Raw genomic sequence first — 26734 nt, 5'->3', positions numbered from 1 at the left:
CTCTGTTATTAGCTCGCCCAGATCGGACAGCTGGGATTTCTTTAGTTCTCCTCTCTGCTCCGTCTTTTTGTGAAGCTCCTGAGCGTTGCTTCCTTTTCCGCTGAGGCAAATCAAGTTATCCCCCATCTCCTCGGGAAGGTTTAACGTTAGATTTACCACGGCTTCCTTCTGCACATAAGGCTTCATAAGATTGCAATGATAAATGCGCACTGCTTTACGCCTATCGGGGATTTTCACTGCGTAGTTAGTGTCAGAAAGCTCTGCAACGACTTTAGCAGGTCCTTCCCACTGTACTTCGAGCTTATTCTTGGGATCATTGGCTTGCTCCATAGCTAAGTCCTCTCGGGTTCCACTTAAAAGTCTCGTGAGATTACTAGACACTGGCGGCAAGAGGTTACTTTCAAGAACGTCCTCATTCCGTGTCTTATCAAGCTCACTTTCATGTTGACTTATCTGAGATGCCTCGCTCTCAAAGTTTTCTGGCCCGCTATTTTCCGCATTTACCACTGTTTTAACTGCCGTTTCCTCCGCTGTTGATTTTTCTGAAATGAGCAGTGTAGCTAATTCTCGCGCCTTTGAACGTGTTAAGGCCTGCACATCTCTGTCTCCGAAAATCAGAAGGCAAGCTTTGACCTTCTCGTAGTTGTCCGCGTCCTCCTTGTTTAGCCGCGCGACAACCTCCGCTGCCTCGCAGGGCAGAACCGTCAATAATCTCTGAGACCACGTGTCTCGCTGGAAGGACAGTTCTTCGCAAGTTCGCTCAAAGTTACCCAGATACAGACCGATATCCCCTGATATCACATATGGCTGCATGTACTTTGACATCTTGAAATCTGCCTCCTTGTTGAGAAGAGGTACCGCTAGCTGGGGACAATTGCCCGACCTCTTGCTCAACTCTACTTCTAATTTCCGGAGCTCAATTTCTAGCTCCCGCTTTTTTGCTTCTCTCTCAAGCTTCTCACGTTCGTGCTCCCTTTCCTCTTTTTCCCTCTCAAGTTCACGCTCCCTTTCCTCTTTTTCCCTCTGACGTTCGCGCTCCCTTTCCTCTTTTTCCCTCTCAAGTTCACGCTCACGCCTCTTTTCCTCTTTTTCCCGCTCTTTCTGCTGTCTGAGCTGCTCCTCCTTTTTTTGGGCGATGAGGTTCCATGCTTCACTGAGCTCCTCATCATCGGCTCCCAAATCTGTGATTGCCTTTATAATCAAAGGTTTTCGTGCCAAACCACTTGTATCAATTCCCAATTCCTCACACAATTGCAACAGTTCCGGTTTCTGCAGCTTTTGTAGGTCCATGATCGCTCCGAGTGTCGGCTAGTTCCAAAACAACAGTGCAAACTACCAAACCTAAAGGCGTTTCAACACTTTTTACCAGTTCTAAAATCTAACCCTGTTCTAGAACCTGGTCCACATCAGAAGAAAAGCCAAGCACTCACCCACACATGCGATCGATGTTCAGAGCTGCTCTCTTGTTGGCCGATTGTTGCTCCTGCTTGTTGCTTGAGATGCCACCTCCGATCACCAGATGTTGTGGCTTGTAGATTCTGATCCACCTCGAATCACCAGATGTTGTAGCTTGTAGATCCAGATCCCACCTCCAGTCATCAGATGTTGTGGCTTGTAGATTCAGATCCCACCGCTGCCACCAGTTGTCGTGACGCTGGGACTAAGTCGACCCGGCCTTCACTTGGTAGCGTGCAGAGACTCGGGGTTGAAGTAGGATTGAATCTTCGAAGTTGGTGAAATATGTACAAGCAGGTTTAATGGCACTTTGAGAAACTTATTTACAAGATTATTTACACGAAAAAGAAGGGTACATCAGCAAAATGGCAAGCGTTAAGAGTTCATAGCGAGAAGCGACTGGATGAGCCGTTTACCCAGGGCCCAGAGCGACATTTCGTGCTCTGCAGCGTCCTTAAAACCCCCTACGTCCAGCCCCTCTCTGAAGATGCTGACCAACCAAATCCAGGGCACGCCCCTCAGGTATCGGCATCCAATCGAACACATCACTGCACTGATGGTCTGAAGCACTGACTGGTCCGGCATTCATTCGTTGGGCGTGATCACTTGTTGGCGGGAAAAGCTTGGGAACGGCGAGGAGAGGAGGTACATTTCTATTCTTCAGCAAAGAAACCACAGGCTGGTTCTGACAAGTGGTTTTACTTCTCAGAAACCCGAGTGCACGTGGCGCCGCATCCGCTCCCAGCATTGTCCGTTTTCGACAATTGCAAATCTTTCCTGCATTCCTGGGAAATCACTTAATGGCTGTATGCGTCATGCTCCTTTCTTGTCCTGCACGTCAGCGGACATGTCACTCTGTCGTCTCCTTTGGAAAGTAGGCATTCCTCACTGGACGATAGGGCTTATCGACTGGAAGGGTGAACAAAAGAAAGAAAGCACTTCCTGCATTTTCCCGCAGGGGGACGTTTCTTTGTGTTTTTCCAGACGTTCTCTTGACAGGGTCAATTTGGCATTTGCAGGGTGTCCACAAAGCAAAACAGGCTTACAAAACAGGATTCCTGGAAACAGGCTCACTTAGAGCCATTGGACCATCACCACATATTCACAGCACTTATCCATGCCCACAGGCGAACAATAGAGCGCGCAAATGCGGATGCTTGGTCGTAACAATACAAAAAATTACAAATAGAAATAGAATACGAACATAAAAATTTGATAGAAGGTTTCTGAAGTCGCTCTGCACCTCAAAGAACGCATGTTCTCCTACATGACATATGAAAAATTGCATATTATTACTTTTTATAATAATGAACATTAACATTTAGGGTACCTTGGGAGACATTAAAGAATGGTGAACACTATGCAATTAGTATCTCACCTAACCCCGTATGAAGGACAATGATCTAGTTCGCGATTTTTGGAGTATCTCACCTAACCCCGTATGAAGGACAATGATCTAGTTCGCGATTTTTGGAGCGCTGTGAGAACGCATATTCTTAAAATGTTCCGAGCATGCTTCTAATGAGTATCTAGATACACTAATGCCTGTTGCACCTTAGACCGACGTACATCAACATTTTACAGCCGGAGCTGTTGCCGGTACTTTTCACATCAAACCAAGAAAATTCTTAGCCAGCACAGCTCCTGACTCGATTATCATCAGCGTGTATCAGCAACGGAGTCTGCACCTTTGTCCCATTTGACTCTAAATCTTGCACACTTTGTGAGTCGGGATTCAAGAAGATGTTTAATAAGCGGAAATATAAGAAATTCTCCTAGTTTTACCAGCCCTTGCGGCATTTTGATATGCACGCCGCAAAACTGAACCTACCAATTTTTGACAATAAAAATTTTCTTGGGTGTTAAAACCAATCGCATTTCTCCCGCTTTCGCAAGCTTTAGGCTGTACACGTTTAAAGCATAACCACTGACCCGCAAGTGGAGTTTAATATCATTTCTCAGGTAAGACTTACTGGAAACTGTGTCGTATCCACCGCTGTGTAGCCACAAGTATCTATAGCCTGGTGCTCTAGCGAACATTTTATGGGCGGAGAAGCTACAGACTATTCAAAAACCTTTCCTATCAGCCGAACTGCACAACATTCACTTACTTACTTGGCGTCCAATTCTTTGTTAAGAGTCTGTTTCTTATATTTTATTCTCTCGTATATTACCTGCCATTTTCGAGCGTTTGTAGTGAGCGTAATGTTTACCGTCACCGCCAAATATATACACTCGCTTGTGATAAGAGCACAGCCCCATAGCCGGGCAAAATTTTAAGGCGAAAGCTTTTAATGGCTCTTGCTGTCGTGGACAAAATGTGTTCCGCTTTTGCAGCGGCTCTGATTGGCCGAGGCGGAATGACGTCATAGAGGTCTTCACCAATTATAGAACACTACCACATTATGCGCGAATGCGTGCCTTATATTGCCATATGGCAATCAGTGATCAATTACTAATGAATGATTAAATAATAATTCATCAATAACTAATAAATGGCCAAATATTACCTAATTATCTACTTACTATCTAATTAATTAGTTAAACACTGCTTAGTGCCAGTTGCGTAGCAGAATGCGGCACTCAGGCCCTTTCGTTCACACTCAGGCTTTCGCCTTTCGCTACTTTAGTCGCTAAACTCCCTTGTAATGTTTATCCAACACAGAATATGCAGCCACGCTGTACAGCGCTCATATTTTGGTGCTCAGCATTGTTACCTTATTCATTGCTTTACAATTTCCCGAGATAGGACGCGACTTCGCAGTATCCATTGGTGCAAAATGCAGGAACGGCGACATAACAGCGCGAGCACAACCTGCCGATACTTATTGCAGCAATTAAAGAAAGCGTAAGTGTCTCGGTAACAGTGAGCTTTCACTTAACCGAAATTCTTCACCAATGTATAGTAGCGCTGTGGGGGTGTCTCTCGAGTAGGAATAGAAACGGTAATCCTTTAGCGAAGCTGCAGCCGTTCAGGTTGAGAGCAATCTTGTGTGTACTTACCTCCTGACAATTCCGATTGAAACACTGATACGTCTATGGCAGAAACTTCGTCAGCTGTGGAGGGAATGTTTAAAGGATATTCAATTTGGGCTTCGTAATATTTTCGATTTTTAAAAAGGATTGTTAGGTAAATCGTCGTATTAGTGTCGGTCATATCTTTCAATTGGTGTGCTCCAGTGCAAAGTCTACAGTGTACTGTTAGTCATATTCGTGCTAAATGTTAAACCTTTTTGCCGCTTCCGCTTCGCAAAGCCCAGCTGCTTCTCGAGAAGAAGCAGGTTACGAATCTTCATCTACTACGGATTCGAAAGGCTATCGAGCTAATAAAATGAACAACTCAGAAAATCAAGTTCACTTATGCATCTAGCCAATTTGGTTGAGGTGGCAGTTGGTTGTGAGAGTTCGTTTTAGAATTCCCCTTAGAAGCCTGTTTCTGGCTAGCTATATGAGTGGAGAAAAATGCAGAGAAAATACAGACTGGTAAAAATACCCTAAAACTCCAACGTATATGCTTGTAACATCGACGTGTGTTACAGACATAGGAGTCTTCCATGCATTTGTAATAGAGTGCGTTGTCAATTATACAGGCCTTGCAGTCTCTATATAATAGAAGAGATCCACGTATCTGTGTATAGATATCTGGTGCCGAGGTCACCGTAATCCCGTATTTTTAGCAAACTGTGTTGTCAATGACGCACACCTTGTAGTATATATTGCATTCATACTGCATCCATTTCCTCGTCAACCATTATTGCTCTTCTACATTTGTTTACATAGGACTGCGCTGAAAAGAACTCACACCTAAAATTCCTTTAACACGCTATTAGCAGTCTTGATGGTAGAAAACGTGAAACAGATTACAAGCAGGGACTTAAGACTTGAATTCAGGAAGATAAAATGGCGTCACAATGCGAAGTATATTTCCAGAGCCTTTGGTATTTTTTTTTTTTTTTTTTCTGGATTCCAAGTTGAATGCAGCTTGAGGTGCTGAGCTGTATCAGCAAAGTAATCATGTACATGAAGAAATTTTTATGCGTACGAGCGAATGTAAAAACTAATATAGGCTTATTCTAAACCATTGATTCTGCTACAGCTTGTGATTCCTTCTTAAGGAAGCATATAGCAAAGAAACAAAGACTTGCGCACGATCGAGAAACATGGAATCTGTTTAGCTAGATAACAGTGCGATGACAAAGGCTGTTCTTGCTCACCCATGGAAGGGAGGTCGCTGCTGACAACCGGAGCAGAAAATGAAGAACTGAACTAGAAATAAACGCTACATACGATAATGAGATATGAATGTCAGCGGTGCTAAGGCGAAAGCAGATACCATGACATTTGACACTCCTTTTCTTCTTCATCTGCGCGTTGTGCAGCTTCTGGGCGTCGTGCAAAAAGTAGCATAATGAATCACGAGGATAACTGCTTCATGAGACATCTGTTACAGTTCCTATGCTGCTGCGGTGCTAGGACGCCCCTATCATCAAGCTCTGCCTACTGCTTGACGCTGTCGAAGGAATATTCCTGGTAAAATAGATTATTTTCAGAACAAAATGTAAAGTTTATTTATGCCGTGCTTAATCGGTAGAATTTTCATCCCACGATACTGATGGGTGACGCAATCCGGTATGTTCTATTGATCTGCGAGTTCTTATCGTAGGGGTCCGAATAGGACTAGGACAGCCGTGAAGGCGGAGAAGAAAGGTCTGAGGTGAGTGTTTGGGTTTCGGTGGGTTTAGGCACTCCTACACACGTGTATATTGTGGGGGGTTTTAATAGTGGTTTACGCATAGTTTTTGGCTTACAGCATGGAGATAAGCCGGTGCAAGTTCAAAATGTGACGGCAGGTGATGGTGGCACCAGGCGGTGTTTTGTGTGTAGCTGAAAATATCTCGTGTTTTTAATTCTCGCTTATGTACATGAGGTCAGCGGTTCGGCCATAAACTTAACAGCGCTAAACAAAGGACATTAGAACGATAGACACTAGGTCGAACTAGCAACTTAACGAAATTTATTGTTGCAGCAGGAATATAAACAATGTGGCAGTGCTGATAGGAGTATCGAATATAAAGACACGCAACCTTTAACGAAGATTCTCCGCTTTCCTGGCTATTGTGAACCATCAAGAAATGTATTCTCTCTTTACGCAAAGTTTATGCAGCTCGGTACAGAGTGGTGAACATAATAAGCTTCTAATGATTTGCTCAGTACACGCTCCTTTATCTCCTCAGAATATTGTTTTCGTTAAACCTTGCATTCTACATGCTGGCGACCATATTATCAGGTAATTTCCCCCTAGAGCCTCCCTTCATAGCTTTGTTATGGTGGCGCAGCATTTCTTTTTATCAACATCCCGTTTGTGTTGTGTATCATGAAGCATTAGAGAGAGCATTCCATAACTTCTTTATGCATTCTGTGAAAATTTTTGTGCTTATTTTCAAGTTGATTGTGGGTGCATCTTCTAGTTTCAACATTTCACATAGCTTCTCTAGATTGTTTGTGAAAATAAAAACTAGCCTTCTGTCAGACCACCATAAACCCTTTCTTCAAAGAGTGATTTGCTGTGAGCACGCACGAGATTAGCACTGTTGTGAGATTTGTGGACACTGCTCTTTGCACAATTTTAGACAGCACTGAAATGCTTGGTATGATAACCTTACTTGAGTGCCAAGAGTATACCATCAACAGATTTCTGCAGTGTGTATGAACTTTCACATAACAAAACTAGACTGGCCGACCGGGCTGAAGCGGTCGCCGTCAGGCACGGTTTGCCGGCCACCACCCGTGATCAGGAGCCGGCCCAGCCCTTGTAACAAGTATTTCGAGGTTCCACCAAATAGTTTTTCACCACCACCATGCGGCGCGCTCTTTCTCTCCCTCTTCTTTTCTTTCTTCTCTACTTTATCTCTTCTGTCCGCACGAGGCTATACCAGCCCCGCCGGGGTGGTGCAGTGGTAAGACGCCCGACTACTGTGCCGGAGTTCCCGGGTTCGAACCCGACCTCGGCGGCTGCGTTTCGATGGAGGCGAAACGAAGAGGCGTCGTGTGCTGTGCGATGTCAGCGCCCGTTAAAGATCCCCAGGTGGTCGAAATTACTCCGTTGCCCTCAACTACGGCTCCTCTTTCTCTCTTTCCACTTTCACTCCTACTTCCTCCCTTCCCTTACGGCGCGGTTGCGGTGTCCACAGAAATCAAGTGAGACAGTTACCGCGCCTTTCCCTTCCTATAAATAAATCAGTTTAAATCAGAGGCTATACCTAGGCCCCGCCGGGGTGGTGCAGTGGTAAGACGCCCGACTGCGTACTCCGGCACAGTAGTCCTGTGTCTTACCATTGCACCACCATGGCGGGGCCAGTTGGACAAAACGTTTGAGCTTTTTAGAGCGCAGCTCTTTGGCGCTCGTTCCTGGGTTTCGCGGCGTCGGCGTTGTCCCTCGTAACCAGCTCCACTTTCGCTCGCACCTTCCTCCCTTCCCTTACGGCGCGATCAGGTGTCCACAGAAACAAGGTGACAGATATGCGCCTTTCCATTCATGCGAACCAATTACGAAATGCACTCTTCAGAGCTCAAGTGTACTTTCACCCCCACTTTCCTTCCTTCCCTTACGGCGCGATTCAGGTGTCCACAGAAACGAATGTGACAAATCAAGTTTGAAGAAGTTTGAAGTTTATTTTTAGTCTCCTTATACAGAAACTAAAGGACTCCGAACAAAAGGTGCGTAATTGCACCTTACTAGGTTCAGAGCCGCGTACAATTTGCACACAGGGGAAACAGCGTGGTACAGATGAAATTTTCTCCACTCAAAGATGCAAATTAATAATTGAAAAAACGCAACAGTAATAAGCACTCAAAAAGCTAAACAAATCAAAAATGAAAAACAACAACAACAACAGTAGCAGGCACTCCAAATGCTAAGCAGTTTTTGACACCGACGACAGTTCTAATTAAAACACTTAGTTCCACATCTCGATCAGTGTACGTTTAAATACACCAAGTGATGCATGCCATTCAATAACGGTAACGAGATCCTTACTTTTGTTCAAAAGCATGGGTATTTGGGATTGCAACCTTTGCCCACCGCAATTTGTTCTCAGCTTAGGTGGTGTTTTTTCTTTTTTCCTGAGGTCAAATTTTGACTTAGACTCATATATGTCTGTGCGAAATTGTCACAGTTTTTTCTGAATTTACTGTATATTTAAATCGCAAGTTTGTTTTCATAAAGTTGATTTGCCCTCATTACTACATAACTGCAATGAAAAGCAAATACTGCGCCTTTCCATTCCTGTGAACCAATTATGATTGATTGATTGATTTATAGGATGGGAAAGGCGCGGTGAGTGCATCACTTGTTTGCTGTTAACACCTCAAGCGCGCCGTAAGGAAAGGGGGAAAGGTGGGAGTGAAAGTGGAAAGAGGAGCCATAGTGGAGGGCTACGGAGTAATTTCGACTACCTGGGGACCTTTAACGTGCGCGGACATCAACCAATTATGGAAAGCACGCTTCACAGCTCGAAAGGCACGCCTCACAGTTGAACTGGAAGAGGTTACCAGATATGGCACACTGCAAAGATGATTCAGGTGTCCACAGAAACAAGTATGACATATTGTGCGCCTTTCCATTTCCGTGAACCAATTATGAAAGGCACGCTTCAGAGCTCAAGTGAAACACGTGACCACACATGGTACACACTACGAAGATAATTCATGAATAATGCGAGCGCCAACACTGAACTGCAGGACAACATGTACAGTAACCGAGAATTCACAAACTCACAGAGAAAAGCATCATATTTTGATGTAGCTTACGTATATGCACCTAGTTCACCACGGTAAATAAAAATTACGAAGGACTTTAGCGACTTAGGCATTGAAAGGCGAAAGCTTGAGAAGCGTCATCTTGTCTAGCATTCCTGCCATCTGCGGTGGTGGTTGTGGTTTGTGGGGTTACGTCCCAAAGCAACTCAGCCTCGCCGGGGTGGTACAGTGGTAAGACGCCCGACTACTGTGTCGGAGTACCCGGGTTCGAATCCGACCTCGGCGGCTGCGTTTCGATGGAGGCGAAACGAAGAGGCGTCCGTGTGCTGTGCGATGTCAGCGCGCGTTAAAGAGCCCCGGGTGGTCGAAATTACTCCGTAGCCCTCCACTACGGCTCCTCTTTCTATCTTTCCACTTTCATTCCCACCTCCCTCCCTTCCCTTACGGCGCGGTGTGGGTGTCCACAGAGCAAGTGTGACAGTTACTGCGCCTTTCCCTTCCTGTGAACCAATTTATTTATTTAAGGGACCAGGAAAATACTTTCCGTTTATCAGCATTTTCGTTCGCAGAGAGAATAGGTTCAGCACTGCGCGATCAGCTTCCGTGCCGCGGTCCCGACGCCACAGGCGGGAGGGCAGTTGGCAGTCTCCGCAGAAGATCGTGATATGCGAAAGATGACTTTATATATATTTCTTTTAGCTCTTGCAGCAGGTTACTTTTAATCGCGTCTGCCATACATGGTAGACTGTTCTAGGGAACGGTGGGCTTCGTCGCAAGCTCCATTTTCGTTAAGCGACCACTCTCGAGGTCGATGATGATATTCACCTTCCTTTACAACACAAGCGCATTATGCCACCCCTCCTGTGCTTCCACCGGGTTCTGACTTCGCTACGAAATATCGCATAGGTCACCGTACAAAGGCTGTGAGGCTTAACACTAACAGAACACAACTGCAAGCACTACAGCGATGCGTGGCTTGACTTTAAATCAAGATGAGACAACGATATCGCAAACTATTCTTTTCGGCAGCGAAGTTTAGTTCAGTTTAATTTAGTTTAGACCTGCCGGGGTGGCGCAGTGGTTACGGCACTCGACTACTGTCCCCAAGGACGCGGGATGGAATCCCTGCCTCGGCGGCCGCTTTTCGATGGAAGCAAAAAGCAAGGTGCCCGTGTGCTGTGCGATGTCAGTGCACGTTGAAGAACCCCAGGTGGTCGAAAGTTCCGGATTCCTCCACTACGGCGTCTCTCATAGCCTGAGTTGCTTTGGGATGTTAAACCCCACAAACCAACCAAACCAACCTAATTTCGTTTACTTTATGGGGTTTTTAAGTTGAGATTTCACTTCCCTTTATTACCTTAAGCACCCCAATTTGGGGCATTAAATATAGGGCAAGTGTCGGTATTTATTTATTTTTTCATCTTCACGCAAACAAATAAAATCAGCACGACAAATAAATTGAGAGAGTGCATTCGTGGCCTAGTATGAACAGGGAAAAGTAAATGGCTTGAGAGAAATTTTGTATCTTGTTGGTCTTTTTTGCAGCGTCTTTACTCGTGGCATAAATCCGCGGGGGTAGTTTTAACGACATTTTGTAGCTATGGTTGGATTGCCTGCTCGAGCGCATGAAGTTATATGATGGTTTAACTTAGGTTAACCATACAGAAAGAATGAATATGGGAGTGCACTCCTATAGACAGAAGCTGCGTATTGCCATTCCGTGAAAACTGCAGCAACGGCAGTGCCGGGTGGCGTCACTAAAAATAAATCACAACAAAAAGGAAGTCAATAAAGCTTGCAGTGCATAAACTAAAATGCATACGCAATGAATTAGTTTGCTGGATTACAATTGCTTTAATCGTAAGACATGTGTTCGATTCCTGTAGGTACAATTTCTTATTTTTTAAAACTCCGCAACATTCAAATAAATTACGGCGATATTTCCTTGGTTATGTTTCCCTTTAGGTTGCGTAATACCATGTTTTTTGTTTTTCATAGCAGCAAAACCTGCCGCGAACGCAGCCAGGATGTCACGGTATGACAACGGTTACACTATTCAGTTACCTTCACCGTAATAAATTCTTATCTTCAGTGAGTGTATGTTCCCTTTAGGTTGCGTTAAGACAGCTCTTAGCAACAATCGCCTTTTAACAAGCTTTAAAGTCTTTTTTTACGGATTTACGCAGCGGCGATTTTTCAAGTTGACTTATTAAACGTCGCAAAGATGGCGCGACGGACGCCACTGATGTATTACGCTCTTTACAGCAAGTAATTCTAATCCATAAAAATATTTTATTAATATTGCATATTAGTTTCCGTACTGTGCTTCATGCTCGAACAAAACATAAGGTTATTTATTTCTGAGTGACGCACCCGGCACTTCCGTTGCTGCAGTTTACTGGCAACGGCAATAGGCGTCCGTGTGCTGTGCGATGTCAGCGCAGATCCCCAGGTGGTCGAAATTACTCCGTAGCCCTCCACTACGGCTCCCCTTTCTCTCTTTCCACTTTCACTCCCACCCTCATCCCTTCCCTTACGGCGCGGTTCAGGTTTCCACAGAGCAAGTGTGACAGATACTGCGCCTTTCCCTTCCTGTGAACCAACCAACCAACCAACCAACCAATACGCAACCACAGTGGCCCAATCGACTCTGGCGCGCCTAGCGGTGGGTGATAACAACTGGCCCACACTTTCGGATGCTTTCTGTTCCGGTTTCGCTGTCGCGAATTTCTAACTGCTTACGCGCCGCCCAGTGCATTTTAGCGCACTCGATTTGGATTGGAAAACATTTATTGTCAGCAATGAGCGATTTGTGGGCGCTACACTTAGATGGCTTCAAGTCCGTTGCTCTCGGCGACCTTTTCAGCCCACTCAGTAGCCCGAACTTCCGTTAACGGGTCTGAGCTGGCCAGTATAGCCTCCTACCGCTCAAAAGAAGGGATTGGTAGTAGGTCCGTTGGTGGCGGCGCTTTTTTACAGCTCCATAATATGTGATCGTATCGTCGCAGTGTTTACAAATTGGATTGTATTGTGTTGGGTACATGTGCGCTAATGTAGAAGGGCTGAAGAAGGCACGCGTCTAGAGCCGACGCCGGATTACTTCCTGCCTTTTGTTTTGTTTCTTTTCTGGTGGAGGATATATCGATACCTCGAGGCAAGGATGTTTGATAGAGTATCGTGGGCAAGGTTATCAAAAGCCTTACGCACATCACGGGCCACTATGGCTTGGATCTGGGAAGAGAGCGGAGGGTCAAATTCGTGCATGAGGAGGAAAAAAGAGGTCCTGAGTAGACACACCCTTTAGGAAGCCAGAAAGAAATCTGTCGATTCAAGATAAGCCTCGAGCCGATTGAGCACCATCCGTTCCATGGTCTTTTCGAGATATGATGTTAAAGAAACTGGGCAGAGGGTTTGAAGCGCGGTTGTTTTGCCTGGCTTTGGAAGTAGGGTTATAATTGGTTGTTTCCAAGATGCTGGGAGGGTGGCTTCCAGCTTATGGCGGCATCTTGGCTGCGCTAGATGCCGCCATAAGTTGGAAGCCGGCATAGAGACCTGCCGCACCTGGTCCGATCAGCCTGTAGGCGCTCGTGGCGCGTGGCGCGTGGTGGAGGGGGATGGTGGCGGATCGCGGATCGCGCTATGCTGAATCTCTCATGAAATCATGTTGTTTATGGCTGTAGACATGGTCATAGAATGTAGAGGAGATTTAAGGTTTTTTGCAAATGGTAGCTGCATTGGTGAAGCGATCGGGGTAGTGGGGCGTGCAGATTGGGATGGGGTATCTCTTGGTCTGAAGAGAACGCCAGACCTTCTGCTGGGCGTTGGAGAAAGTCAGTACGTTTATCTTGTTTCATGGTAGCTGGTGACCATATCTTTGTGGGAATTATCGGCATTCTTTCCTGCCTTTGCCCGGTAGGCTAATTTGTGGGCGTTATTATGAAACAAAGTGTTGCCGGGTAGGAGGAAGTGAGCTGGTGCCCATATGAGGCTAAGAAAATATGAATACGCGATTATCAGCGGTAAGCACTGCGCAGGAGCAGAGATCCAGCCACGGGAGTGCTTTCGCTTATAATGGTGGCGGTGGAGGTGTTAGAGACGGCTTGCGCGATACATCTCTGCCCGAACTACTTGGTGTGGATCGTGTCTGGTGTACATAAACTGAGGGGCGTGCCGCTCTCGTCTAAAAAAAACTGATTTATTTGTAGGAAGGGAAAGGCACGGTAACTGACTCACTTGTTTTCTGTGGACACCGCGACAGCTCTTTAAATGAAGAGAGGAAGGTGGGAGTGAAAGTGGAAAGAGAGAAAGAGGAGCCGTTGTGGAGGGCTGCGGAGTAATTTCGACCACCTGGGGATCATTAACGTGCGCTGACATCGTACAGCACACGGACGCCTCTTCGTTTCGCCTCCATCGAAACGCAGCCGCCGAGGTCGGGTTCGAACCCGGTTACTTCGGCACAGTAGTCGGGCGTCTTACCACTGCACCACCCCTGCGGGGCCCGCTGTCTCTTACTACCGCTGTCATAGGTGTGTTAGTACCGCTGTCATAGGTGTGTAGAGGGTGAGAGCCGTTTCGTCCATTTATGTTGAGCTTGAGACTATATTGTATCGTTTGTGTAATTTTATCTTCGTTGCCTCTCTTTCATATTAAAGTCACTGTGCACATTCCGTTGAACAGGGCAGTCCAAAATGCGAACTCGGATGGCTCACAGAAATGATATTTTTGGCCATGTCGTGCTAGGCTCTTCAAAAATGCATCTACCAGTGAAGGTGGTCGTAAGATGTTTATATTGTGAATATAAGTGAGCGTCGATTATCTTACCAATCGTGATATGCAGGCCTAGCGCCAGTTGCTTTTCTTGTAATTCTCTTTGGATACCGTAATAATAATAGTAGTGATGGGAATGACGACGCAGTTAGTGACCCTGATAATGATAATAGCCTTAAGAACGATTCTGCATTTAGTTCATGTTTATGTAGTATGGAAGACAATGGCGAAAAGAAGCAAGATTCTGAAAAACTAATCACACGCTGCAAAGGCGTTGCTACGGCGGCTACCACGGCTAATCATTATGCAAAGCTTGAGCTTCCCCTAAATAAAATCATCAAGTCACGCATAACTATACCTAGCATAGCTTTCGCTAGTATCAGCAGGTTTAAGCCATCCTAAGCACTAACAACTTTGTCTCACATATTTAACAGCTGGCCGAAAATCTTCGCTGACAGACATATAATAATGGATATGAACAATCACAGGAACCAAAATAGATGGATAAAGAGCACCATGTAGTAATCCCGATCGCCATCAGCTCGCGCGCCAACCCGAAGAGGTAGACGAAGTGGAGCCGGAGCCTTGTTGGCACTGCACTGTTTCGAACGCTACCCCCATCGCTTTGGTTTGCGGACGTTGCCTACGGTATTGGTGCTCCAATAAACACCTTACACTTCGTTCCATCGTTCCAGGGTGAAATTTGCGAGGAGGACTGGGGCGACGACCGAGACACCTCCACCAAGTGTAAGGTGTTTATTGGAGCACCAAGACCGTAGGCAACGTCCGCAAACCAAAGCGACGGGGGCAGCGTTCGAAACAACAGTGCAGTGCCAATAAGGCTCCGGCTCCACTTCGTCTACCTCTTCGGGTTGGCGCGCGAGCTGATGGCGATCGGGATTACTACAACCAATCTAACGGGTCCATACGTTCTACAAAGCAGGACGTGAGAGGGCAAAAAACACGCAAGAACCGTTTTTGGCCTCTCGTGCCATCATTCACATTCATCGTGGGTGCCGTGAAAAAAGTTATTTCGTCTGGCTGCACCTTTTAAGTTGTCAAGATGAGGATGAATACAACTTCGCTGGTGGGATAAATGTCCTACATTGTTTATAACAGATGAAAAGCTTTTCAAAAGCGCGCTTATTTTGCAAAACATTACTTCAAGTGCCTGACGAGGTTCAATAATGTTCACGAGCTTTGTCTCAGCATTACGTTGCATGGTTATAATGTCTCTAATATCAGAAGACTGTATTACATCTAGTATTTTCGCTTGATTAGACGTCAGCGTGCTAATGATATCAACCATTTCGGTGATAGGAGACAGTTAGTTACACTGTTTCTCACAGAGATATCACCGCACAAAAGTAGTAATATAGTTTCAGAAATTAGAGCATAACTGCACAAAATGTCTGTGTCGTTCGTTTTAATTACCATTACCTTCAGTGTGTTTGTAAGCGTGTCTTTGGGTATACAGCATGTTCCTCGCAATTAGAAATGCCATCCAGAGAAGCTTGCCTTTGAGTGATATCTGCAAGATGAAAAAAGATTTGATGTACTCAATCATGCGGTGAGTATGCTGTGGGCTTCCGGGCAGCTTAACGGGCCCTTGGCTGCTTGAATTGAATTAAATCAATGAAAACTTTTGACCTGACTTACGGACAACTGTACAGCAATCACCTAAAACGTAAGCTAACTACATAATTTTTTACTGAAAGCCTTTTTAAATGCCATCCTTTGATAATAATAGCCTGGATAATAAAGGTGCTGCAATCACCCAGTGTCACTTCGCCTTTCGAGGCGTCACCGAGCGGTTAGGGCGTTTCCGAAGGTATAGGAGCTTATAGCTTGGCCTTTTGTCAAATGCCGGGTCATATACACCAAATACGGCCTCTCAGAAACTGCCGTGGCTAATCAGTGACGTATGCAGTTTAGAGAAGAGACAATTTAAGGCCATCTGCTTCTCGTGGGCAATCATATCTCATGGCGCATTTGACAAAAGAGTGGTGTCAGAAAATGCATTAATTTTCACTTTACTGCACGCTGACCCCAAGAGTCCGAGCACTGCCAAGTATTCCATTACTGAGGTAGCAGCCGTAACATGGCGCTGTCATCCACTCCGCATCGCCATTTGCTGATGGAAGAAGTTTTTGAAATTCGTCACACGTTCGAAGGGCGTGGAGAGGCACTGGCCGCTGAAGTCCGTGAGATGCACATTCATGAGGAACCAAGTAAAGTTGGCTGGCAGCAAGGAGGAGCCCATGACATCTGTGGCCTGGTTGAAGATAATCGCAATACTTAAGGTCAATAAACAATAAATTAATCAATAAATCAAGCATCACATGTGCATCAAGTAATCAATGATTTGAAGCAATAGTTTTAGTCATTATCACGGTCGGAGGCTGCATCAAATAAACGTAATTCTTAAATCATATGTTTATTAAGTCGGAGCAATAACACCGCATCAACCTTTTTTATGATGGACGTATTAAATTTAGACTAGATCCACTAGAACAAGACCTTGGTTTGCACGACGCTGCTTGCTATGCTTTGGCGGGGTCGAGTCTGCTTGCTCCTCCAGCCGACGCGGGAGAAATAAGGAGACGCGGTACCTCCTCGACTGATTCATGGTGCATGGTTTGTTGCTTTGAATACGGGATTTTGCACAGCAGGGATATTTTGGCACTTGCGAAATCAACCTAGTGGAAGCGTTGTGCAATGAGTAATCAGGGCACAAAAAAAAAATCTAAATGCTTTGATAGGTGTCTCTAATCGAGGTCTAAAGATGCGTGCTAACACTTCATAGATGCCTTGGCGCAAGTTTAAAAGTGCGACTATGGCGGTTGCCGCTTATCTGCGCTCTTTATATGTGAAAATCTATCATAGGCCTGATTCCTGTTAGACTTGGAAGTATAAGGCAGCAGCACTTAGAACAGCATAAGCTACTCTATTACAAGGAGCGGAAAAAGGACAAATTATGGTACATGGTCGACAATTTGAAACCATGTTTGATAACTTCCTGGATCCTAGAACATACGACATTCTTTAGTTTAATGTGATGTATAGCCTTCGTGCAGAAGCGCACTACCATCATCTTCCGTATATGGGGAATATAAGCCGCCTAATTATGTCACGAGAAATCTCTCGGAGCATCATGACTTGTGTACTTTGTCGTTAATGGGTACTATTCGTTCCGACTAATAACTTAAAGTAAATTTCTCTTCAGTAGTAACAAGGAGTATTAACAGGTAGAGCACTGAGTGATTACAAATGGTATTATATTTCACAGTCTAAAAAAAATAGGTCTGATTTATATGATTACAACAAGGTTTCAAAAGATGAGTTGGTAACGGATGGTGGTACGATATTGCATTCTCAAACTTTTTATCGGAAAGCAATTTCTAAAAAACATTCCCTGTTCAAACGATGTTGTTCTAGAGATTTCGCATGTTTATGTCGCGCCACTCTTGTTTCTGATTTGAGATATACCTTGAAGTATGTATATTTATCACGTTATAAATCAATGATTTAGTTTTTGTCGTGCAAGACTGGTGAGGTTTTGCAAGGTGAGTTTTCCTGCTCTGTTCCTTCGGTGTTGGGGGGGTCAGTTGGTCTATTGGTATAATAAATCTCACAGCTTTTCTTTGGAGTCCCTGTAATATATTAGTTTATCAGTAGAGGAAAACCAGGTAGCATTTGCACATTTTACTATAGGTCTTATGAAAAGTATTTTAATATCTGACGATAGTTATTGACAGCTAGCAAGACTATGGAATATTTTTAGACAATTTTTTGATGTGTCCATCGTGTTATCTACGAATTCACATAGGTTTCATACCTTGTCCATCATCGTTTGTATCGAGTCGAACGTAATCAACAGTGTCCTGCCTTGGACGACTGCGATGCTTGCCAGTGCCTTCTCCGGAGTAACGTCCTCAGGGGGGACTTGACAGGACTGTAAAATAGAATGATTATTGTGAGGACGTCCACTTTTTCCAGTTCCTGAGACTGTGTCGGAGTTGTCTCATCGGAAAAGGACGCATGTGGAAATATGTTGAAACATTGAAGATCTAAATTTCATAAAGTTTTGCCTCATTTCAGACTGCAGAGGGTCTGGGGGTCGTGAACAAAACAAACGCATTAAAATAAGAATCGTGGTGTAGAAGAATTGCTGTGGAAAATAGCTCAACACGACACTCAATACAGAAAGAATATAGGTATGCAGGGGTCAACAAACCAACCAAACAGAAACATCTGAAATAGATCAGTGAAGTATAGTCTGTGTACGAGATCAAAAATTTCCCGTTAGGCATATTGTAATAGGGCGACTAGTTTGGGCGTGAAACTCGAAGAGTTAATGATGCAAGTAACTGTCTGGGAAGGACTTTTCCAATCATGGCATGTCTTAGGAAGGAAGAAATTAGAGCAGGTCACTGTCCCATAGTGAAATACCGTGACTCTGAATGCTGTCAAAGCGTTGTGTGAACCATATTGTTAGAACCATATTGTTTTCAGGGTTACGCCGGACGCTATGGAAATGCAAGTTCAAGTCCTCTTGACCTTTAAAGCAGACTTTTTCTTAAAGCAGCCGGCAGCTGCGGTCGGCAGTATACGGGCGCAAAATCTGTGCTTTCAATATATTTCTCTTGTAGGGCGGAGTTTATAGTGCTTTATCTCTTTGCCACGAACCGAGTGCTACGTTTATGACAGTCCGCTTCATATGAACAGTAAGGCGCTTAACCTAATAAAAAGTTTCACTATAAAATGATCTCGGTCGTGATAACTAAGTGTTTGTTAACCAACGCATGTCTTAAATGGGCGAGGATATATATTTCCCCTGGTATATAGCACAATCATTTAGAAGTTAGTTTTAAATCCTGAATGGAAACTTACCACTACCTTTGGAGAGAATCATCTAACAGCTGTATGTCCCTCTGCTGACCTATAAACAGAATCTTGTTTAAGTTAAGGACACCGGATTCATCCATTCATTGGAAGGGAAAGGACAAGCTAGTGTTTAGAGGCGAAAAAGAAACAGGAATGAATTGAAAGGGAACGCAAGCCCAGCAGGGGCTGTCGTCAAGTCAGACGGAAATATGAGAATGAATTGCTTGCGGCAATTAGGTGACCGCAGCTTTAGGAGGACTGGCCTAAATTGAGAAAGCACTGAGAAATTCTGAAGTTTCTTTAGAGTGGATGCAATAGCACTTATTTCAAGAGGGGGAGATCATGTGATCTCCATTGACAGATCAAATGTTTTTGGGTAGACGCAGCACGAATCCCGGTTTTCCTTGAAATGGGCAATCGAATGTTGTCACAATAATATAGGAGTTGTCTTCGTACTGCAATTAACGCGGTATGAATAACGATGCTAATAAAAGCCCTCGTAAATCTGCAAATGAAACGTAGGCTGGGGTTCAACAGCTGCATTTCGCCGACCCTATATGGACGCTTAGTTCAGTTCCATAATCAATACCTTCCACACAGAACAGAATAAAGATGCAAAGGGTTAAAATCAGTACCTGTGACATTTCACCGAGCAGCTGTCCGGTGCAAGGTTTGTACATGGCGTCCGCTTGGCTTCTAGGGTGATCACGCATGATGTAGGTGACCACGCCCATTTGAAAGGGGAAGGCGACAGTTATAGTGCCATTTGTAATACCGCTGCTGGCCACGTCCAGGGCTCGTTCCTGTGGTTCAAATCGAGCAGTCTCAAAGTTGAGATGACTCACACAAGCTCATATAATGAACACTGATACGTCCCCACTCTACACCACTTATAGGGTGAAATACGCTCATTTAGAATCGGAGTACCGTACCTCCTACCATGTATTAGAAATCCGGTTTAACACTGCTGTAAAGGAAACGAGCGTTGGTTGCGTATCTGATAGTATGCAGAAATGTGAGGCTTTTGTGGTGTAATTTACGCATATCTCGATAACACAAGTAACCGGTAGCTATGTTATTTTTCCTTTTGATACCTGGAACCCTACCAGGGTCACAAGAGTCATGCATCATATTGTCACTGGGCTTGGGACCGGGGCTAGCTTAATAGACCCGGTACAGGTGATAATCCCCGATCACAGTTTAAAATACGTCATGCGAGGGCGGAGTTGATTCACTTCAACGTCTTCCGGTCCGAGCATCTCCTGGCAATATGCTGCGAAGAAGGGAGTTTCAAGGAATGCCGTTTATGTCTTGATCGTATATGAGTGCTTCTACCTGAGTTCAGTGCTGTAAGCAACATTCTGTTCGTTTTTTTTTTTAATTTCCAATCATCCTGCTATTAGGAACAACTTGCATGCAGTCTACGTTTTCCTTCAGCTTTCTGTGGCTGACAGAATTTACAAAGTGTGTCACCTTAAAGCAAACTGACCGAGACTCTCATCACCTGACAACAAAGCGACACTTCGCAGCAGCCTCTAGGATGTCGAAGCAAGTTTTAGTTGTAAATACATCCGCAGAGATCTAAAAACGCAGTTAAAGGTGGCACTATATCCGAAAATTATCGACTACTGGCTGATTCACGTTTTCATGGATTGTGGCGCACTGATTCACCACTTGACACAAGGGTGACGAACATTGTATGCCGCCTACACGCTTCCTGAATGCAGAAGGCGGAGATGTTCCCATTACACTTGTTTCGTTAAGATGCGCTTCGAATAATTATTCCTGACATGACTTGGTTATCAATGAGAATTCTCGCCAAATTTTCATATCACCTCTCGTTCACTTAAGTTCGCTTCCCAAGATGCGGCTATTATAAACGTTGGGTAAATTGAGATGCGTATCTCTATTCGGTTATGTTTAAACGAACACTGAAATGTTCCGCAGTCTAAGCATCATATATATCCCTAGTATTGAACAAAAAGGGAAGTTATTGATGTATTCCTCAAGGTACAAATTCAACAGTTCGTAAAAATCCCGTTAGAAAAATTACTTGAGATGGAGCAAGAGTTAATTGGTCATAAAAAGTCCATGAATTAATATATGGAGGGTAAACATTAACCAATACTCACGAACGTAGGTTGGAAATTTCGAGTACTTGTCCAGGCACTGATGGGTAAGGCGATGCAGTCATCCTGGTCCGGAATTGTCGTTTTGGCGACGAGCAACAGAATAATGTCGATGAAGGGGCTGTCACTGCGAAATGAACAGTGCGCAGAAACGATGTATATATATATATATATATATATACCATCGGCGCGTTGTTTTTCCCTCCGCTTTGCATTTATTATTCTTTATCCTAAAGATCATCCATCATGACACTAAATCTTGTCAATACCAACAAAAACATTATAATACATACAATATATATATATATATATATATATATATATCTTCTTTGGAAGATATATTTCTTCTAAATGCAGAATATACCTGCTATCAACGCCACATTTCACTTCAATTACGCTGCGGTATTTTCGAACTGTTGTCGCACGGAAGAGAAGGACAATGCTCTCTCTCGTAGGAATGTGTATGCGAAACAAGAGGCACCTCAGGAGCCAGTCTTCAGTATATCTGCGATTTTTCTACTTAACAAGCCTCGCTGCAGCTAATCATTTCATGATCGTAGTTGCTGCATACTTGAATATACAAGCTTGCAAAGCTTGGTCTCGAGCTCTTCTGAGATTTTTGCAATGTTTCACGGGCTTCCTATTATGAGAAAAAAAGATTTGTATGATTGAAAACAAGGCGATTTCTAGATTTTTTCAATGTGAAATTCGCCCGCCGTAGAGCAGCAAGTCTATCACAGTTTTGCCGTGAACGCGAATATGTTGTTGATCCGAAAGCCGGAAGGCTGGAAGCTGGTAGCCGAGATGGACAGGCACTAACTGGACGCAGGGACTAGGTTTGGCAGAAGCTGCCAACTCGGGCCTCTCCTCTCCATATGGGAGGGTGCTATAAGAACCAGCATGCCAAGACCCTTGTATTCACGTTATTCTTAGGCCACGCAGGCACATTCATAGGACTCGGTTAAAGCGGGGCTTTATATGTTGGCTGGTAGCCTACGCTATTGCGTCATCACGAAGGTGGGAGTGAAAACAGAGAGGGGGTGCCGTAGTTAAGGGCTTTGGACCACCGCGCAATAGAGGCTTTCGTCTCATCGCAGTATAGTGACCCAAAGTGCCCCCTATATTTTTTAATAGTACCCATTTTTGGTGTGTCCTCAGCGTGTTTGACAGGCTGAGGCGTTTCTGGTCAATTGAGGCATCCACACCTAGGATGAATTCACTTTCTTCTGTCGCAACTTGGCTAATGTCTATGAAGGCACTCTTTGGTTCTGCTAAGGGTATTCAGCAGTGCTTGGACCGCTAGCGGAAAGTCTATCTTGCACATGCTGTTAAAGGAATTTTATGTATTAAACTGTTATCAAAATATTTACACGTTGGAGCTCTTCAATGACAACAGACTTGCCCATGAACACTGTACGGACCTGCATTCTGTCGTCGATCTCAACGTGGAGCGGCGAACAAACCAGCAGCACTGATACTCGAACGAGCAAAAACATCCGCGTTGTTTCACTTTGTGCCGACATGGTACGAATAGGTACGAATAGGTACGAATAGTGGTACGATGTTCTTTGCATCGCTGATATTAACTCCGGTCTTGTATGTTCATGATGTAGAGGGTAGGCATATGATTGTCGCGTAATTGTGTCTTTGCAAATGAAGGGTTCGGAAAAAACCCCCAAAAATCCACATGGCGGGAAAACAAGTGCAGCGATCACTACCTCCCCTTCAACTGCAGTAGCCCGCGCCGACGCTGCCCTCGTTTCCGCTGATACTAGAAGTGCCAGCGCCATATACCGCCGCTCCCAGACAAGACGAACCGGCGGTCATCACCATCGCCGCTGGGTATGCGTCGTCGTTAAGACACCTAGTCTTTTCTCCTAACGTGATCTTGGATAACAGTATGAGTTACTTATTACATCCTTGCAGCTAGATTCATTGCCGGCACTAGGTTAGTCAGCAAATAGATGTAAGGAAAATAAAGCACTCGCTATTAGGTATGTACGAAGGGCGCCAACAGCAACTGACACCGAGGAAAGCATAGGGTTGTTATCTGGTGCTGAGCAGTTGAAAGTAATAATGCTCCACGGATATAACTAATTACAAAGTAAAAGATGAGTCAACCACGTATTATTGGGTGGACCCGAACCTAGGAACTTGCATTTCGAGACCACTCAACCACTTGAGCTGAGGAGAAAGTTTTGCGACCTTCTATTTTCTGAGGCATTTATGTTTTGTGTATCCTATTTCTGAGGGGCCCTAGGCTCAGATCCCAACGGCAGCATGTGGTGTGATTTTCGTCTGCTTTCCAATTGTATATCTACGTCCATACATTGCAACTTTGCTTTGGTCAGCTCCATACTAAAATGCCCTGTGCATTGGTGGATTATTTAGTTCGCAGTCTTGTCATATGTATACGTATATCCACTGCGAACTTGAATGGTATTTAATCTTGGGTAAAACAAGTCGTACTTTTTGCCATTTTGCTTCCATTTCACAGGAGGAACAGCAAGTGTTTTTGACAAATTGCAGCTCAGATGAGAGCAGTCTGGCGCTGAAAACTCTCTTTTGGTGTCGGACTGACTACTTAGTGAAAAGCCAGATGAAGCGAACATGGCGCAGGACTTTCATTGAAACGCCAATTTCCCCTTGCAGAAAAACGTATAGGAGTGGGTTTTAAGACAATTCAAAGGTAGCAGGGTGCGGCAGCAAAACGAGTTTAGAGAATTAGTGGGAAGAAGTGCAGCTGCGGGCGGTATCGGGCAGGGGCAAAAATAAATCAAGAGAGACATCTTCGTCCGGCCATATAAGTGCCCGGCACGTCGTGAGTAACACCGTAGTCTGCATTTCGTTCCTACACTGAGCGGATAATCAATTAATCTTGAATTATGTAATCCTTGCTCGCTTCTGACTTTTTTTTCGAGCAGCCACCCTATATGGCTGCTTCAACTTACAACACGAGTGATTTCTGTAATTTGATCATGGTAATTTGCCACTTTCAGATCTCCTTCTAATGAAAAGCGAGAACAAGACAGCCTTCAGCAGCACAAACCTGAGAGTTAATGAATACTTCAATCAAAGAAACGTTTTTAGCTTTTTTGTTAGGTCCCACTAAACTCACCCCGATATTCCCTGCAAAAAATCCTTGAAGTGATCCCACGCATTCCCTCTGTAGTAGTAGGCTCCAACGCCTACGATTAGTTTGACGCTTTTGTCTCGTCCTCTCAGTCCATTCAAAGTCTGAAAAAAAGAAAAGGCAAAATTCAATAGGCTTTATACTCGAACCCACAGGTGAGGACAAGGCGTTATACAAATTCGTAGTCCGCTAGCAGCTGCTTATAGCTGTCGTCTACTCTAGCGCAAAGGAGCAAGGCAGAAAGACGGCATCTCTTTGTTGCAGGGTTGTACCACATCACAAGCATTTTCAGTGAATGGTTAACACTGTCGCATTATGACAGAAACTGAGTCATTCCTCACACAAAGGTGCACCGATTTGGCAGCCAACGCTTAGTCTAATATGGTAATGTTTGTACGCTACCTTTATTTTTCCTCATGCGCACACTCTTTTGTTCTCAATATTAGGAGGATAACTAGTTTTGGCTAGTTTTGCAAACTTTTGCCTAATTAAACGTCTAGGACAATAACCTTGAAATGAACATAGTTTTCCCCTCTGATAGCGCGCTGAAATTCAACTTTATATCACGTGTACTGAAGTTGGAAAGAGGCCACGTTTTCTCGAAGTGCGTAGGGTGTAAATGCACTCAAATCGTAGTTGCATTTAAGCCAGACTAAAGCTCCGAATAACCATAACAAAAAATAACCATTTGGCTACAGGAGATTTGCGCCTCAGTTAGCTCTCTCTCCCAGTGCGTAGTCGGTTGTGCGTGCGTGTGTGTATGCGCGTGTTTGCGTGCGAGTGTGTTTCTGCTTTGACCATACGTATTATATAAAGTGACGATATCTGGAATTTTGCGCATAATTGGTCCTGTAGGCTGAACAGGCCTGTAAAGGCGTAGCTTCAAAACAAACCCCACAAAATTAGCATTTTACTATGGATTATTCTTCAACTTTCCTTAAGAGACAGCCGACGTCATTCACTATGACAAAACATGATAAACTGGGCTGCCTGATGATGGCCGTTTGCTTGAAGTCTTCCCAGGCTGAGCCCGTTTCAGCTGCGGAGGGACAACTCTCTTAGAGAGAGACTGTTATAAGTGTATCATAGCGACAGTAATATTCATAGGCATATCGAATCCAACCTATAGTTACCAAGGGTTCAAAGGGGAACTCGTGAGGGACAATGAAAACAAGTCATCCTTTAAGCAAATGTAGAAAAATAAGATATGTACCTAAAATAAGATTGGTTCAGAAATTGTAGCAAATAATCACCTAGATTGGATTTATTGTCGTAACAAATGTGTGTTTAGCTTTTGCAATTTAATTCACTTGCTTTACAACATTGCGAATATGTCAGGTCGGTGTGGGTTTCATAGCGCGCGTGCACATTAAGCTGCTCTTTACAAAGTTAGCCGATTGTAGATGAAATAAAAAACTTAGACTAGAATCTTCTACTACGCTTTATGCCTGTTACTTCTAAAAGGCACAGTTCGCCTACACTTATTGTCACCAGAAATCTTATCTGATTTTTTTTTTTCATGCAATGGAGGGGGGGGGATAAAAAGGCGGTAATTTTAAACATTTCTATGGTATTAAATTTGTTCTCCCTTCTCTTTAGTGGCTAGTTCATCGAGCTGCATGAATATGTCCACATTCCGCTGTTAGTGTACTCCTAGCGCGAAGCCTCGAATATTAGGTACCTTTACTCCCTCTTACACACCCTGCTTACCTCCCTCCAACTAACCGAGAGCTGGGCTATCGTGCTCACAGGCACGCAATGTGTGCTGATATTGGTAACTTGAAAGCATGTGTTCGAATTAGTTATTGCTCATGGGCACTGTTTCAGAGTGTACTTTGCGCCAGCTCAGCTCTTTGAGTCTCAGCTTGTGGAGCACTGCAATGAAAGGGATATGGACACACAAACGACTGTTTAAGGCAAGAATTAAACGTAATATCATTTGTTTTAAATGAAGAATTACATCCCTTGTCGCTCATAAAGTTTATTTTCGTCAGCGTTGACAAGCAGCCTGTCTGTTTTCCTTTAATTATGAACATTGCCTCGTTGTAATAATCGCAAGCCGCGTAGCTTATTCTGTCTATGGTGAACATTGATGTAATCGTACATGGTGGCTGCAGCGGTGCGCGATGCATTTTGCTGATCAGCCAAATTTAACCCTACATAAATGATTGTAACCCACAGCAAACATCTATAATTGGCAGGTTTAGCTTAACCTTGTTAAGCTATTCGTAAAGAGCGTCGGAGTATGAATAATTCTCATAAAAAAATAAATGTTTCAAAAACGGAAGTGTCCAACTTATGCCATTGGCTTTACGTTGCCAAGAGACGGGTAACTGGCAAGTATACACTGCCATACTGATGCGTGACACCACTGTTGACACACTTGCCGCGTAAGGTACCGGCCAGCGTCGGAACACAAGCATCGAGAAAATCAGACTGTAGAGAATTCACCTACTTTAAGCTCATTTGTATACTTGAGATACAGGTCCGCCAGGGTAGCGTCCCTTCCGTAGATGTTCATTATGGCTAAATGTTTCAAATGCCGAGGCCGCCTTCGTACCACAGCTTGAGCCGCATCGCCCGTAAGACTCATGCTGACGTATCT

This window comes from Amblyomma maculatum, chromosome 10 (genome assembly GCF_055883805.1).
Source record: "Amblyomma maculatum isolate TAMU_Amacu chromosome 10, ASM5588380v1, whole genome shotgun sequence".
Lineage (NCBI taxonomy): Eukaryota > Metazoa > Arthropoda > Arachnida > Ixodida > Ixodidae > Amblyomma > Amblyomma maculatum.
Note: the sequence above shows the minus strand (reverse complement) of the source record.